Source organism: Equus caballus, chromosome 13, assembly GCF_041296265.1.
Source record: "Equus caballus isolate H_3958 breed thoroughbred chromosome 13, TB-T2T, whole genome shotgun sequence".
Classification (NCBI taxonomy): domain Eukaryota; kingdom Metazoa; phylum Chordata; class Mammalia; order Perissodactyla; family Equidae; genus Equus; species Equus caballus.
This window is the reverse complement of record NC_091696.1, coordinates 2,467,019-2,484,784: the sequence shown is the minus strand read 5'-3', so window position 1 is coordinate 2,484,784 and position 17,766 is coordinate 2,467,019. Positions and strand designations below refer to the sequence as shown.

Genomic DNA, 17,766 nt, shown 5'->3' with positions numbered 1-17,766 from the left:
CATGATATTCAAAGAGATGCTATTTGGGGGCTGGCCCCGTGGCTGACTGTTTAAGTTTGCGCGCTCCACTTCGGCAGCCCAGAGTTTCACTGGTTCGCGGATCCTGGGCACGGACATGGCAACACTCATCAGGCCATGCTGAGGTGGCGTCCCACATAGCGCAGCCAGAAGGACCTACAACTAGAATATACAGCTATGTACTGGGGGGTTTGGGGGAGAAGAAAAAGAAAAAAAAGAAAAGATTGGCAACAGATGTTAGCTCAGGTGCCAATCTTTAAATAAAAAAAGATGCTGTTTTGATTGCTGTAGCTTTGTAGTGTATTTTGAAATCAGGGCGTGTGATGCCTGCAGCTTTGTTCTTTTTTCTCAGGATTGCTTTGGCCACTGGGGTCTTTCGTTGTTCCATATAAATTTTAGGGTTCTTTGTTCTATTTCTGTGAAAAATATCATTGGGATTCTGATTGAGATTGCATTCTGTAGATTGTAAACTAGATTGCTGTAGATAATATAGGACATTAGGTAAAACAGGATATTTTAACTATGTTTATTCTTCCAATCCATAAACACAGAGTATCTTTCTATTTCTTTATGTCTTCAATTTCTTTCAATAATGTCTTAAAGTTTTCAGCGTATAGGTCTTTCACTTCCTTGGTTAAATTTATTCCTAGGTATTTTTTTCTTTTTGTTGTGAATGTAAATGGGTGATATTTTGGTTTAGTTTCTATTCCATTCAAAATATTTTCAAGTTTTCCTTTTGGTTTCTTTTTTATCAATGTGTTGCTTAGGACCGTGTCATTTAATTTCGAAATATCTAGAGATTTTTCAGGTACTTTTCAATTATCAGTTTCTAATCTAATTCCCTGCCTCAGAAAACGTATTTTATATAATTTTAATATTTTCAAAGTTATTGAGACTTCTTTTATGGCCCAATATAAGGTCTTGATGAATGTTCCATGTCCACTTGAAAAGCATACGTATTCTGCGGTTGTTAGCTGTGGTGTTTTGTGAATTTCCATTAGGTAAAGCTGGTTGATAGTGTTGTTCAAATCTTCAATATCCTTGATTTCTATCTACTTGTTCTAACAATTACTGAGAGAGGAGTGTGGAAATCTGCAACTATTATTGTGGATTTTGCTAATCGTCCTTTCAGTTTTATCAGTTTTTGCCTCATATGTGTTGAAGCTTTATAATTAGGGGCATACACGTTTAGGATTGTATCTCCTTGATGAATTGACTCTATTAACATTATAAAATGCCCCTCTTTATCTCTGGTAAGACGCCTTTTCCTGAAGTCTACTTTTCTAATCTTAATCTGGCCATTGCAGTTTTTATGGATAGTGTTTCCATGTTTCTACTTTTGCCTTATCTGTGTCTTTATATTTAAAGTGTGTCTTTTATAAACTGCCTATAGTTTAATAATTTTTTAATCCACTCTAATTTCTGTCTTTTAATTCAAGGGTTTAGTCCAGTTGCATTTACCATCTAAGGGTTTGTTTTCTTTTTGATGCGTCTGTTCTTTTTTCAATGTGTTATAATCTGCTTAATAGACTGTTGTTATTTTTGCTTTAAGGTATAAATTATCTTTTAAAGAAATTACAAGTGAAAAAATATTTTATATTCACTCACATATCTACCACTTCTGGCCCTCGTCAGTCCTTCATGCAGATGCAGGTTTACATCAGGTATCATTTTTCTTCAGACTGAAGAATATCCTTCAATATTCTTTATACCACAGGTCTGCTGATGATGAATTTTTTCGGTTTTTGGTTTTTGGTTTATCAAAAGAAAGAGCCTTTATTTCATCTTTTTTTTTTTTTTTTTTGAGGAAGATTAGCCCTGAGCTAACATCTGCCAATCCTCCTCTTTTTGCTGAGGAAGACTGGCCCTGAGCTAACATCGTGCCCATCTTCCTCTACCTTATATGTGGGACGCCTACCACAGCATGGCATGCCAAGCGGTGCCATGTCCGCACCTGGGATCTGAACCGGCAAACCCTGGGCTGCAGAAGCAGAACGTGTGCACTTAACTGCTGCACCACTGGGCCGGTCCCTATTTCATCTTATTTTTGAAAGATATTTCACTGGGTAAAGAATTCCTACCTGGCTTTTTGTTTCAGCACTTTAAAGATGTGCTTCCATCGTCTTCTTCCTCGCATTGTTTCTTATGAGGAATGCAAAGTGATTCTTATCGCTATTCCCTTGTATGTAATGTATCCTTTTTCCCTGTCTGCTTTAAAGTTTTTCTCTTTATATTTAATTTTCAACTGTTTGATTGAGATATGCCTCTGTATGGTTTTGTGTTTATTTTGCTTAGAGTAGATTGAGTTTCTTGGATGTGTGGGTTGATATTTTTTGTCAAATTTTTAAAGTAATTCTTCTCCCACTATTTCTCTTTCTCCCCTTCCTCTGGGACTCTAATTATATGAATATTATCCCACAGTTCACTGATTCTCTGTTTGTGCTTTTAGGCCTTTTTCCCCCCGTGTGCCTCAGTTGTGTAGTTTCTATTGCCCTATTTTCAAGTTCACTGATTTTTCTCTTCTGCAATGACCCGATTGTTGTTAAGCCCATCTATTAAATATGTAACTCATATATTCTAATTTTTATGTCTATAATTTCCATTTGGTTATTTCTTCTTTCATATCTTTCTCCTTATTATGTTCATGTTTTCTTTAAATCTTTGATGTATTTCTGATAGATGTTTTTAGTCCTTGTGTGCAAATTCCAACATTTCTGTAATTTCTGGTTCTGTTCCTATTAACTTGGTTTTTCTCCCACTTAGGAATCAGATTTGTTGGTTTATGCACATCTAGTAAAACTTTTTATTGAATTCTGATCATGGTGGATGCCAAGTTTCTAGATTTTGTTGTCTGTAAGTTATGATAAGCTTTGATCTGGTAAATAGTTAATTTATGGATGAATAGGCTTGATTCTTTTGAAACTTTTTTTTCTTTTTTGGTGAGGAAAATTCACCCTGAGCCAACATCCATTGCCAATCTTCCTCTTTTTTTTTCTTTTTTACTTGAAGAAGATTAGCCCTGAGCTAACATCTGTGCCGGTCTTCCTCCACTTTGTATGTAGGATGCCTCCACAGCATGGCTGACAAGCAGAGTAGGTACGTGCCTGGGATCTGAACCCGCAAACCCAGGTCACCATAGCAGAGCGCATGGAACCTTAACCACTCGGCCACAGGGCCGGTCTCCTGAAACTTATTTTTAAGTTGTGTTAGGTACATCTAGATTAGACCTTATTCTGGAGTCAGAGTAGCCCCACTCCTCATATGTGGACTTTCCAGGCCTCTGAATTCCCAGGGAGCTCAGTGGGGTCTCTCCAGTCTGGCTAGTTGGAGCTCTAACGTCTCTCAGTCCGGTGTGTTGTCCGAAATCTCTTAGTTCACAGCCCCTTGGCAGGTGTTCTCTGCCAAGCTCATGGAGTCTTGCTGGTGCGTGTATAGTTCAGCATTTAGCCAAACACTCTTTCTCTGTGTAGTTCCCTGCTCTTGGCATCCTTTGTCCCGGATTGCAGACCTCAGCAGCCCTCAGCTCAGATCTCCGTCTCCTCCGTTCAGTGAGGCTGCTGTGCTCTGTTTCGGCTCCACCTCTCTGCCCGTGGTCTGTAAACTGCACCTAGGCAAGGAGCCGGAGTGACCGTGAGGCTTACCTCATTACCTTGCCTTCTCCCTGGGTCAGTCCTGAGCCTCCTGTTGTCCAGTGTCTACAAACCGTTGTTTCAAATATCTTGTCCCATTTTATAATTGTGTAATATTTTCATCGTTATTCGTAATGTGTTACTTTCCACGCACCTCACGACTGACCTGAAGTCACCAGGCCAGATCAGAGGGTATTATAAAAGATGGCAATGAAGTAGCATCTATTATAAGTAGAATCCATTGGGCAGCCTGGCCCCAAATAAGAATTCAAGTACCCCAAAAAATCTTTTGTATGAAATACTGGATTTTTATTAGAAGTAATGGTGGGGCTTCATCCTTACTTTGCAGAAGCCTTCACTTTACAAAAGGACTAGCTACAAGCAGTCAGCATTCTTCCTTAACCTGTTTAAGAGATTGGAAGGTGACCGTTCGAAGCAGAGGTAGGCGCTGGGCAGCGGAGCCCCGAGTCCTGGAAGTTGTTTCCAGGCGGAGTTGTCAGGAATGATGCTCACGTACCCCTGACGTGTCGCAGCATGTCCTAGCATCTGGGGCCCCCAGGTGAGGCCAAAACAAAGTGAGGGGCGCTGTGGAAAGAAGCATGAAGACCTGGTCTGACTTCGGGCTGAGTTACGCCAAAGAATCTTGAGTGCATCTTGGGAAGTCAGAAACACCATCAAAGACCAGGCAGGGGTTCCAGCCAGGAGAGACTGGCACGTGTGTCAAATCATGGTTCTGGAAGGCTTAGAAGGGGAGTGAACAGGTAAGTCAGCAACGCATGTCGATGCAACAATGAGGAGTAAGTTAGAGCTGTGCTGGGTGTGTGTGCGAACCACCTGCCGAGCTTGTGATAATAAATCTCTGATTCAGGTCTGAGCTAAGGCCTGAAACGCTGCGGGTCCGACAGGCCCCAGGAGAAGCTGCTGCCGTGGGCCCACAAACAGCAGCCTGCTGAGGGAGGAACTTGAGTCTGTGGGTTTGCAGAGGGTGGGTCCTCACAGAGGATCAGCTGATGTTTGTGGCACAGCAGAGACCGTGGCACGAAACCCAGTATTTGTAATGGAGAAAAAGGGTTTGATTTACACAAACATAGTTTACCCGTGACATTTAATCCTTGAAGCCGCTGCACCTGTTGGGGCTGACAACCACACCTGCGGAGGGGGGTCAGGCGCCAGCATCCCAGAAATCTCAGCTGTGACCCTGGGAGAATTCCCTGCAGAGCCTCACGGAGCCAAAACAGGAGCTGCTCCTGCTTGTTCATTAACCCAAACGCCAGCAGAATTGCAACATGCTTCAACTAAAAAAAAAAAAAAAGGCAAGAAAACAACCCTCAAACTCTGTTACCTCTGCCGTAAACTTTTGTCTAGAATATAATCTCCTGTGCCGTGACTACAGGGTAAGTCTAAAGTTTGCTGCTGCAGACCCGGGGGAACGTGGCTCGCTCTCACAGCTCACAGGTTTTCATGTGTGGCGAGTCTGCACACCTGCTCCCGGGTGCACACGCAGGGCGTGTGCACAGCCACGACCTCTGCACGTGTGGAGGACACATACGCACACTCTTGGATTTTAGACACGGATGCAGAACACGCTTTGGTTGATGTTAACATTATTTCCATATGGTTCCAGCAACCACATGGCCTGGGTTCTTCTCCCCATCACGTTTAGGGAATGAACAATCGTGTTGTCACTTCACCTTCCTGGAGGATGCTCGAATGCTCCATTTCTCCTCAATAAGACTTCAGATCCTAGTGAGCTCCGGACTTGGGACTGAAAGGATGAGCTCACACAGGGAGGACAATAATGAAAGTCCCTATTTATTCGGCATCTACGATATTCCAGGCTCGTGTTTCAGAGACGCTCTTAATCATCACTAACATTCCGCCAGCTGTGGGCGTCATTGTTCCTATTTTATAGATCAACTATTTATAGGTTCCTATTTTATAGAGAAACCGAGGCCGGGGGCAGTTGGAGGAACCCGGCGGCTGTTGGGTTTTGCGTGTTTCATAAATGTAAATACCACCGCCTCCTGCCATGGGGAATGGAGTTTTCGAGAGAAGACAGAACCGAGCCTCTGACCAGCCGGAGTGCCCAGCAACTTCCCACTGACCCAAGGAGGGGACAGCTGAGCCAGGACCCACCTCGATTCCCCACCCGAGTGAGCGGCCCCCTTGTCCTTTCCAGACGGGGACAGCCAGCGGCTTCGGCTTTGTGCGCGCCGCCCTCCTCCCCTCTCCGCGTCTCCAGGCCGCCTTCCACGGCGACTTCATTAGCAGCGAGCTGCTAATTAAATTTCATATTTATGATCAGAAAATAAAATCGTTGGACCTTTTGGAAATAGGATTTTATGAGTTTCAGCTCCGTCAGCTGAGTCAGCAGTCAGGGGCCTGCCCTGTTTAGAACCGTGGTTTCAAGGTGGAGATAAATAAAACAACGAGACCGAATCCTGAGTCGTCGGGCCGGCTGGCCCTGGACGCATTCCGGGGTCTCGGCAGGACAGACATGAGTCTGCTCTGGGAGCAGCGTCGGGACAAGGAGCTCCTCTCCGGCGGCCTCCTCAGGGTTTGGAAGGGCCGGGCGTGGGCCTCCTACACCAAAGCCGCTGGTCCAAGTCGGATGCATTTTGTCTCCAGGGTTGCCAAGCTCCAGTGGGGCTGTTTTCGTTGCAGAGCCAGCTGTTTTGTGTTCTTTTTTCTTCTTGCCATACTAGAAAAAATCATTCTTCACCCACAAGCTCAGGCTGGAACCTCGCTGGGTGCGTGTGCGGGAAGCCCCCGGATGCCACTTCCCCTCGCGTGTGACTAGTTCCTGCCGCCTCCTCCGAGAGCTCTCAGCACCCTTTCCTCCCTGGCCTCTTCTGGTGGCTGCCCGTGAGAATTCAGCTCCGCCTGCCCTTGGATGCTGGCGTCCCTTGTGTTGCGCCCTTGACCGGCCCAGTGGGACTGCCCTCACCCGGTCACGGACAATTCTACCATCTCTTTTTGACCTCTCCGATGGGGACTGTTTTAGAATCCCAGAGAGCTGGAAGGGACTTCGAGGGCGTGTGCCCCCCCCCCCCCCCCCCCGCCTTGGACATGCTTAGACATCCTTTGCCCTGAAATTCGCCCAACTGGAAAGCTTCCCTTGGCTTGTTTTGATGGGTTTAAGGTCCTTGGTGCCATAATTTACCGTCTCTCCTATCTGAGCTGGGAAGGCTCAGCTCTCTCCATGGAAAGAAGAGAAAAGTGGAGGGGGTGGTGGAAAGATCGTTGTGCGGAGGTATAAGAAGACCAGGATGGGTCTCTGCGTCTGCGGGGGTCCAGGGCCCAGCATTCAATGCCTCCACCTTGAGACCCTCTCCTGCAACATGGAGGGCAAAGCGACCTATTGCACAGAGCGGCTGATGTGGCACCAAAGACCCCTCCCAACTCTGCAGTGCCGTTCCCTGGGGCTCTGACCCCGTAAGGCTGCGTCTTCGCACCCTACTTTCCTTCCGTTGATTCGCTCAGGGCGTCCTCACTCGGTGGACGACGTCCCTCTGGTGCCTACTGCTGAGCAGGTAACAAGAGGGAGGCCCTGACCTTGGGGAGACCCAGCAGGTACTGCCATGTGTTGTGGGCTGAACGTTGGTGCTCCCCCACCCACCCCAAGAACTCGTGTGTTGAAACCCTGAGCCCCAGTGGGATGGTAGTTGGAGGTGGGGCCTTTGGGGGTCTTGGGGTTACATGAGGGCATGATATGGACCTTCCTGGTGGGATTAGTGACCTTAGAAGAAGAGGAGGAGACGCCAGGACTCTCTCCCCATGAGTGCACACGGGGACAGGCCGTTTGAGTACACAGCGAGAAGGTGCCACCTATGAACCAGGAGCTGGGCTCAAATCTGCCAACTCCCTGATCTGGGACTTTCCAGGCTCCAGAACTATGAGAAATAAATGTTTGTTGTTTAAGCGGCCCAGTCGGAGGACTAGATATCATGTGACCTCGGGCAAATCCTACAGCCTCTCTGAGCCTCGGTTTCCTGGTGACGGAGGCAGCTGCCACACAGGACTTCTGGGGGAACTGAAGGAGATGCGGTTGAGCAGGGCTCCCCTCCCATGGCGTTCCTGTAGGGACAGCTTTCAGAATGAGAGGCCGAGAACGAGGAATATTTAAGGATCTAGCATCTTCTGAGAGGTCCTCCGAAAGCTCCTCCCCTTTCCAGAGTGTGGGGCGGGCTACCTTCTCCCCGCTCATTTCAGTTCAAGCCAACGATTATGCAGTGAGCGCCTAGAACATGAGAGGGTGACCAGGAGATGCCGAAAACTTTCGGTCCCCGAGAAGGAGTCTGTCGTGCTGAGCAGAGCTCCCGGAGGGGAGGACATGTGGCTTCCCGAGCGCTCACCGCATGCAGCCGCCGGGCTCACGTCTTCCAAGCATCAACTCTTCATCCTCACGCCCCCCCCTGCCAGGTTGGCGCTGGCACTGTCCCCATGTGACAGAGGAGAAATCTGAGATTCGGAGGATGTGCCAGAAAATCTCCCTCTGCTCTGCAGCCCCACCCCCATGTGCTGTGCCCCGAGGTGACCTGGAGAAGCCCCATCTGTGGGCTCCCTGACCTTTGGCTTCTGCTTGGGTTAGGCTGATGGGAGTGCAAAGGGAGGACAGAGGTGAGGCATTTAGTCCCCTGGGGGTGGCCATGCCCCTCTCACGAAGGCTGGCCTCCTGTCCTGCAGCCCTCGCTGTAGGATGAGTGTCTGCAGGCTGCAGTGCCCACCGTCTCCCCCTGCCCCTTCAGTCCAGGGAGAACTCCCCAGGTGGCAGCCCCAGGGGACAGTGCTCACTAGTCCATCTTGGCCCCCTGCCACACCTTTCTGGACTGTCCCTACATTACACTCTCCCAGACCTACCCTTACAACACCTGTTTGCTGCCAGCCCCTCACTGAAACAGGTCCACGTCTTTTTTTTTTTTTTTTAATTTTTATTGAGTTAATGATAGGTTACAATCTTGTGAAATTTCAGTTGTACATTATTGTTTGTCAGTCGTGTTGTAGGTGCACCACTTCACCCTTTGTGCCCACCCCCCACCCCCCCTTTCCCCTGGTAGCCACTAATCTGTTCTCTTGGTCCACATTTTTAAATTCCTCATATGAGTGGAGTCATACAGAGATTGTCCTTCTCTCTCCGGCTTATTTCACTCAACATAATTCCCTCAAGGTCCATCCATGTTGTTGCAAAGGGGACGATTTTGTTCTGTTTTACGGCTGAGTAGTATTTCCTTGTATATATATACCACATCTTCTTTATCCATTCGTCTGTTGATGGGCACTTAGGTTGCTTCCATGTCTTGAAACAGGTCCACATCTTGCCCAAGGTCACCCAGCTGGTCAGTGGTGGCTGCCGCGTCCTGCCCTTAGCCCTGCCTGGGTCTTGTCTGAAGGTGCCCAGGGAGGAGGAGAGCATCTGAGGTGAGGGCAGTCAGGGAGGGTCTCATGGAGGAGGAGGTGTTGCTCAGGAAGGGCCTGGGCTGGATAGGAGTTTGACTGGGAGACATGGATGGGAGATGTTGCAGGGTGCGCCCTTTTCCTGAAACCACTGTGACAAATTACCATGAACTGGAAGGCTTAGAACAAAAGAAATTTATCCTCCCACAGTCATGGAGGCCAGAAGTCTGAAATCAAGACAGGGCTGTGCTCCCTCCAGAGGCTCTAAGGAAGGATCCTTCCTGTCTCCTCCAGCTTCGGGGGGCTCCTGGCATCCCTTGGCTTGTGGCCACATCCTCCATCTCTGCTTTCATCATCACACGGCCATCTTTCCTTTGTGTCTGTCATTGGATTTAGGGCCCACCCTAATCCAGGAAGACATGTTAACTGAGTTCATCTGCAAAAACCCTATTTCCAAATAAGGTCGCCTTCTGAAATTCTAGGTGGACGTGGGTTTTGGGGGGCGCTGTTCAACCCAGTGCATGTGAGAAGGCGTAAGAGGATGAGAGATCCAGGGGGAAGGAAAGAAGGAGCCAGACTGGAGGAGGGGATGTGTGGGGTGTGCAAAGTAAGGGACGGTGTTGCTACTCGGCGAGTCGAAGCCCTGAGTTTACAAAGCCTAAGGCCCAAGTGTCAACGAGGCAGGAACTGGAGCTCCCGCCCCTCCTGGCGGGAGGATAGGTGGGCGATGGGGCCACTTCGGGAAATGGCGCGGCAGTGTCTTACGAAGTTAAGCATGCCCCTACCGTGTGAGCAGCAGCCCCCTTCCTAGGTATTTACTCCAAAGAGATGACAACCTATGCCCACACAAAGATTTGTCCAAGAACATCCCAATAAGTCACTTTGGGAAGCAACCCCACTGTCCATCAACAGGTGGACGGATAAACAAAATGGAACGTATATCCATGGAATACACTCAGGATCAAAAAGGAGCAAGCTGTTAACACCGCAAATAGCCACACCTCAGAGTGCTGAGCGGAGCGAGCCAGCCCCTAAAGAGAGCTTGCTGTGCTGTCCCATGTTTCTGGGGTCCAAGAAAAGGCAGCCGGGATAGAAATCACAGTGGTGGTTGCCTCTGGGGGTGGGGGGTGGGGAGTGGGATGAAAAGGGCCATAAAGGAACTTTCTAGGGTGATGGCCATGCTCTCTTTCTGGATTGGGGCTTCGTTGCATAGCTGTCTGCTTTTCCAAACTCAATGAACTATGTGCTTAAGATGCATGCAACTTACTGATCGCACCGGCGTTATTTTTAAAAAGGAAAGGGAACAGTAAGTTTCTCATGATGGATGCGGGTCAGGAAATAGAGAGAAATGAGGTTGAAACGGTAGATTGGGACTCTGTGGTCTGGGGCCGTGGAGCATTGGGCAGAAACTTGTGTCCAGCCTCATAGGCATGGAGCGGACGTGGCAAGCTTCCAGGAAAGGGGTCTGGGCTGATCTTTCTGGATCACCTGCGTGTGCAGGACACTCGGACAGGCGACTTTCACGCATCAGTTCCGTCCACCCACCCGCGACTCTCTCGCTCTCTCCCTGAGCATTGTGCTAACCCATCCACGGTGAAGTGTCTATACCACAGGGCCTCCCAGGGGAAGGGTGTGATCAGAGCTGTGCTGCAGCCTGCAGTGTGAGGTCCAGCTGGAGAAGGCAAGAGAGAAGACACGGTTGTCAGAAAGGCACTGGGTCAGTGGTCCAAGGTGGCTGCTGGGTGGGGGCGGCCAACAGGGGGAGTCGGAGATGTCGGGAGGAGAAGAGTATGATGGTGCGTTTGGCTCTGGGCAGCTCGGCGTGGAGCTTGCGGAAGCATCTTCCCTGGAAAGTTCTAGGCCCCACACTTCCGCCAGCTGGCCTTCAAAGTCAGGGGACTGAGGTCTCCTAGGCGAGGTGTCCTGGTCGAGGTCGGGCACCGCGGCAGGGGCCAGCAGGAAGGGCAGAGCTGGGTGACTCTGGGGTCCTGCCCACTCCTCTCTCCCCGCTAACCCCCCACCCATGCTCGCTGCCCCCCCAAGGGCAGGCATGGCCCCGGCTCTCTGCAGCACCCCGCCTGCCAGAGAGACCGCAGTCCCCTCCTCTTGTCTCAGCCTCCCCCCTCCATGGAAAGTCACCCACAGACTCTGCTCAGAACAAAAATAAAAAGGGAAGTATGGCAGCCCACCGCAGCCCCCACCTCTGCCCCTGCTAAAAATAGCGGTGGCCTCTGAGTAGGGTGTCGTGTGGGCTTCCGGGGGCGGCCGTTGCTCCCTGCAGCATCATCGTTTTCTGGGGCCCGGCAGGCGATGCGCCAGAAGAGAGGGAATTTGAGAGGACCCCGGAGAGACCTCAAGCCAGACCCAGGGCAGAGCCAGTTTGCAAACGCGTGAGTACATTTCCCAGCTGGCCGGTCCTTTTCCTCCGAGGCACGCGTGTGCCGAGCTCGTGAAGCCCCATCCCTGTTCAGGGAGAATCTCCTGCCCCAGGTCAGGGGGCTGCTGTGTGACCCCCGCTTCCCGCCACCATTCCCTCTTGCTCTTGTCTGAACCCTGTGCTCTGATGGCATCATGCATGTTCCTTTTCATTTCTTAATTCCTTAAACAACACAGTGGACTCTGAACAGCTGGTGCCGGGCCAACTGTTTTATGCTGTAGCTTGATTGCACAGACTGTGGAATTGAGCCCAGAGAAGGCTGTCAATAAATGCCTGATGATCAATTCGGACAGAACACTCCTGTTCCTACGTGCTGTTTTTTTCTAACTCTCTTTTGATGGAGGACAGTGCAGAGGGCTGAGTGGGGGGTGAGTGCACAGAATGCATTCTTGTTGAAGGAGTGAGATGCCCATGGCCCCAGCTGGGTGGAGAGGAAGTGTGGGCAGTGTCTGTTTCCAGAAGCCAGGGCCCTTGCCTTTATCTGAATCTCGCAGCCCCGGAGCCTTGCCCTCTCTGGGATCCCTGCCCTTCCCCTGGGATCGCCTTTCAATCAGTTCCTCCTCGATTGTCCAACAGTTAAGCCAAGGCCGGGGGGGGGGGGGGGGGGGGGGCTGCCCTCAAGCAAAATGGAATGAGAAAAAGATATTGGAGAGCAGAACCAAGCAGGACACCTTTGATCCCGAATCCAGGGGAAAGAGGCACAGCGTGGGGTGAATGGCTCAGCAAGGAGGCAGAAGGACCAGGACCCCCAAGAGGAAGTCACCCCCCACCCCTCCCCACCCCCGTATCTCTTGGAGGCAGCTGAATGAGACGCTTCAGGAATCCATGAAGTCCTGCAGGCTTGAAGAAACTTTTGCAGCCCCTGGGGATCCTTGGCTTACTGGAGGCTGTAGTCTACTTCTAGCGGGGCAAACTGACGTCACGGGTTTGAAGAAGTCAGCAAGGTCTTAGAGGCATCCTTTAAACACAGTGCTAAATTGGTGGTGCCTCAAAGTCACGCAGTGGGTAACATCCCTCGATGCAGAAATTTCACCACCTGCCGGAGGAAGACGCCCTGCCTGGCCTGCAGCGTCCTTGGGTAACGCGGGGCGGCCAGCCTTCAATCCCGGCTTCGTACGTGGACTCACTCGGAGCTCCTCAGCCACAGGCAGGAAGACATCAGTGATGGTAAAAGCAGCCGGGTACCCCCAGCCTGCTGCTAACAAACCTTGTTCCTGACAACTTCGAGTTTGTACTGATCTCCGGCGTCTGGGTGCAATTTTGATGGGTGCCTTATGTAATTATTGGTGATTATATCATTCGGCACACACCAAAAAAATGGCTTTCTGGTTTGCACCTGATTTATAAGCTTTCGCTTACACAGCAAGAAGCTAGAGATTATCTCTGACATGAATATTCCCAGATTCCTGTCACTGTTACTTTCAGATTCTCCGTGAAGTGTTTCCATCACAACCGTGCAGGAAGGATAAGACATCGGAAAAACCCAATCTTGTATTTGCCGGTGCGTGGTGGTAGGGAAAATGAAAAGACATGCTCACCAGCCAACAACCAGGACAAATTCATTTAAAGATACTTTTACGCAATAGATGATTACAAGAGAGCTAGGGAGCGCTCCAGAGCTCTCCCCTGAGAAGGAAAATCGGTGTATTTTGACATGTTTTGCGACCTCATCTCCCTGACTCCACTTATCTCGCAAAGATACGTGGAAAATGTGAGTCTCAGTGTTTCTATGTTTCCAGCTCTCTCACAGCTTGAAAACAGGTGAGCTGGCCTAAGGAAAGTTACTCAAGTTCACATGCAAGTTGCCCACCGTCTCAGGAGCTCTTGGGAGCAGGGATGTGATGGACGCACGGATGCTGAGCCAGAAGGAGCCCCTCCTGGCCAGACTCTGCTTTCCCCCTCCATGCTCCTGCGCTCAGCCTGCCCTCCCCAGCCCCTCCACCATGCCTCCTCCCTTGACAGCGTCTTGCTTCATTTCTCTTTCCTTTTCACAGCTGTGCACCTGCGGGTACTAAATAAAACTGCTAGTTCTGGTTCCCTTTTCTCTGTCCTCTTTCTCTCTTCTAACCCTCCCCTCACCTGCTTCTGCTGCCTCTGCTTCTCTGTCGTCTTTTCCTTGATGCAGCAGCCCGCAGAAGTCACTCTCTGGATTCCCACGTCCGCCAGAACCTCTGGTTTGAAGAGCCACTGGAGCGCTACAGTGGAGAGTGCGTGTGCTTGCCTCGCGGGGCCCCAATCCAGCCTCGCCCCGGCTCCCCTCGCCCGTGATGCCCCCTCCTCAGGCCTCGATTTTGTTATTTCTTCATCAGAGTTGTTGACGCCTGCCCGCCAGGGCTGTCTAAGGAGTTGGTCTTGGTTTAGGACCCAGCACCGCACAGGCACTCAAGCAATTGTAGCTGTTTTTATTTTATTCTACTCTGTTGATGGAGGTGACCTTCACATAACACAAAATGCACCACTTTAAAGTGGGCAATTCAGTGGTGTTTATCACATTCACAGTGTTATGCGACCACCACCTCTGTCTGGTTCCAAAATATTGTCGTTGCCCCCGGATAAAACCCCTTACCCATCGGCAGTCACCACCTCCATGCTCCTCTCCTCCCACTTCTGGTCAGCGCCATTCTGCTTTCTGTCTGTCTGGATTTGCCTATTCTGCACATTTCATATAGATGGAATCGTGCAATATGTGGCCTTTGGTGTCTGGCTTCTTGCACTCAGTATAATGTTTTCAAGGCTCCTCCACGTTGTAGCCTTTTTACGGTTGAGTAGTATTCCATTGCACGAATAAGGTGTCTTTACTTTAAGGGTAACCGGAGAGGATAACTGGGCAGAGGAAGGCGAGAGAAGCAGGAACCTTGCTCGGCGCCATGATGCAGCAAAGATGCCAGAAGCAACCCATGGGGGTCTCTGCCCGTCACCCTCGCCCACCCCACAGGGCAGCTAGGTCTTGTGGTGGAGCCTGAACTCCGAGCGGCCCCTTCGAGGGGCACGTTGGAGACATGAGCAGCCATGGCCAGCCTTCCCGAGCTGCCGTCTGGCTCTGCGCTGGGTACATCATAACAATTAATTACAGCCAGCCGTTGATTATCAGAAGTAATAGGGGACCAGAATAACACAGAGCTAATTGAAATACGGGGCTGCGGAGATGGTAACGGAGGGGGCCTCGTTCCATGAGAGAGCTGTTGATTCTGTAGTTAATTATGAGTAAAGAGACCCTTTCGGAGTCCCACTCTTCCTCCTTCTCTCTCTCTCCCTCTCAGAAGCCTAACGTTTTATTGCAAGCACAAAGCTATTTTGGTCCCAACATAGTGGATGCTCAGTTAATGCATTTTAATGGACTTGCTCCCTTGCCGTCTCTCCGGCAGAGCATTTCAGGAGAGAAGATCGGACTGGTTTAGATTTCGCGTCTGCGCCTGCCTAATCTCGCATGCAAACGCTCGCTGTTGTAATAATTGCGGTCATAAGAGAGCCGGGTGTAGGCATCACGCTTTGTTCTTCTAAAAACTTCTGCAGTAAATGGCAATGTCTCCCCAAGACATGCAGGAGAGGGGAAAACGGAACAAATCAGGCGCCTGGAAGCTCCACAAAGTGGGCCGCCAGTCCTGGCAGGGTTGGGGAGATGGGGTCGCTGTTTCTGGCTTGCCCAGGAGCTCTTTCCTGGACGGGCAGAGGTCCTGAATAGCGAGACACCTCTCTTCTTTTCCGGCTCAGTTAAAAACTAAAAGTCAGTGCTGTGTCCTCTAACTTTCCATCAGCGGTGCCTCCGTCCGTCACCCCTTTTCTCCCGGGAGGCAGGGCCGCGGTCTAGAGTAATCCTAGGGTAGCCAGCAGAGGACCACACGGGACTTGCAGAGAGTGGCTCTTCTAGCTCTTTGGCACTACAGCCGTCCTTTCTGAGACTCTGCCTGCCTCCATCCGTGCTGTCTGCTGTGGCTTTTTGTTCCTGAGTCGTTCTCTCCCCTTCTCTGAAATGGAGCGAGCGCCCGCTGCGTGTCAGACACCCACAAGTGCAGAAGGCACCGAGCCCTGCTTGCTCAGGACTGTGTCTTCTGAAGGTCAACTGGTGACGAAGCTACCATCAACCTCCTGCCACCGTGCACAAGGACGCAATGACCTGTTGGGTTGCTCCCAACAATGCCGGCTGGTGTCGGGTTGTCAGTTTTCAAAGGATTAGGATTCCGCAAAGCAAGCCGGACTCCAGCACGCCGATGGCTAGAATGGGCCGTCCTTGCTAATGCAGAAGGTCCTTCGGATTCCGCTGGTGCCCCGGGGAAGGAGCACATTGCAGAAATCAACCGTTGCCATAACACTGCGGCGATGTTTGGGACCACCAGCCAATGAAGAGCTCTCCCCAACAGAATGGAGGACCAGCTGGCTTTTTTGCATTTTGCCCGGTGAAGACGGTTTGTGACAAGATGGCCCTGTCCCTGTGGGTCAGAAATTGGAGGGACAACTCTTCTAGACGTCTAATCCGTGACTGATTGAGAGGACCAGCTAGGTTGGTGCTTAGATCTGAAATGCAGGTGCAGCGAACAGACTGGGTACAAATGAAAGACATAGGGTGCCATCAGCAGGCTGTCGTGGTGAAAGCCTTCGCCACACGCGCCGAGACGGAAGTCTTCTCCGCTGAAGGGAGGAAATACAGCAAGAAGAGAGCCGGCGCTTACCCATCAGGAATCGATCACTTCGTAAATACGAAACGCCTACTTGCGTAAGATCCTTGCTGGGCCACAGGGCGGACGAGGAAATGTGGGATGGGGGAAGATCACAGGCGACATGGTACACACAAAGAGATGCTAACCCCACCCGGTGAGTGAGCTGCAGGTGGGAAGCCCAGACAAAAGGGTTGAAGACAAGTCTTTAAGTTTTTTCTAAATTCTCTTTGAGGTGGAGGTAATTATACGGGACACGTAGGCGGAGACCCTTGTTTCCATCACGAGTTTGCCGCTGGCTTCTGAAGGGTGGCCTATGTGATATTAATTAAGTGCCTGCCATGTGCGCTGCAGCCCCCCCTAAGATGTACGTGCTGCTTGTCCAATTTCACAGACCAATAGATGGAGGCTCAGAGAGGTTAAGCAGCATGCCCAAAGCCACACAGCGGCAAATGGTAGGACTGGAGTTGAAACCCAGGACTATCTCCCTTCGGAAGCCTGTCCTTTCTGCTAGAACAGAGGGAAGCTGTCAGTTTTATCTGTTTGTGCAAAGGTTTCTTGGTTTGACTCTCTTTTTGTTTGATCAGAGTTCCTGCCATCCTTCCCCCATGGCCGCTATGTTTGGGGGTCGGGGGGGAACGATGTCACTTCACAACGTATTTGAACCTCCCAAGGGTGGGAGGTGCGTCTTCCTTGAGTAGGGTGCCCTGCGCATGCAACCCCAGCATCCAGTTCTCTCAGCCTGCAGCAGAAGGGGTCTTCAGAGGCAGCCCAGCTTAACAGAGTCACTCTCCCCCGGCCCTCACGCCAGCTCCCTCTTTCCTCTGCTGCCCGGAAATCTGCCCACTGAACTAATGGATGAGAAAGTACAGACTGGCCTCCAGCCTTGAACACCTCGGGGTCAAATAAGGAAGTCTGAGGTCTACAGAGAACCCAGGGCTGCCGCCTCCTGCACCAGCGTTTCAACCAGCCCCAAAGGCTTTTCGAGAAAGAGGCTCTGGGATCCCCGTGCAGCCCCGGAAAGCCAGAGCTTCGTGCCACCTCCTCCCCTGGGGGCTTCTCTGCTGCGGCTCAGGTGACCTTCCTGGTTTCACTTGTTGGCGTTATTTTTGGACAATGATGGGAGCGTTCGAGAACTGGAGGCGGAAACTCCCCAGCCCCCATCACTGCCACCCTGTCCCCATAGAAGAAAACCTGAAATTGCATTTTTCCGGATCCTAACCTCCTGGTTGATTGAAATCCTTGGCAGAGTTATTTTCAAAACACATGGAAATGTGTCGAGAAGCATCCCCGCGTTTTCCTGTTCCCGTGAAAAAATTCATAAAATAGACGGCCCCCCCAACTAGAGTTGGGTTTAAAACGGATGGCCGCATCGCTTCTAAGTACATTTTCAGAGCGTCTCATAAATGTGGGAGCGGGGACTCCAGTGCTCGGCAATGTGCCGCTGCGGCTGGGGCCTCAAAGGATGGGTGCGATGCTCTGGGACCAGCTCTGGGCCCCGGAGATAACTTCTTCTGAGCTGCAGGTGGCGACCCCGTGACCCGCTCTGCAGCCCCCTGGTGAATCGCTGAGCTGTGCCTCTGATTTGCATGCTCTGAGCCTACGCTTACCTTTGAAGTCTGGGCCGGGCCGGGCT

At 50.7% G+C, this 17,766-nt stretch overlaps 1 protein-coding gene across 3 annotated transcripts in view; it reads left to right on the top strand.

The window, feature by feature from the left end:
• The window catches only part of CARD11 (caspase recruitment domain family member 11), a 114,399-nt gene that overhangs the window by 44,028 nt on the left and 52,605 nt on the right, over positions 1-17,766 (top strand). For 2 of the 3 annotated variants that reach the window (XM_023655184.2, XM_070231389.1), the window contains exon 2: positions 11,349-11,431. The exons of the other annotated variant lie outside the window; for it this stretch is intronic. The gene's annotated coding sequence lies outside the window, so the exon portion shown is untranslated. The remainder of the gene's footprint in view (positions 1-11,348; positions 11,432-17,766) is intronic. 3 annotated transcript variants of the gene reach the window in all.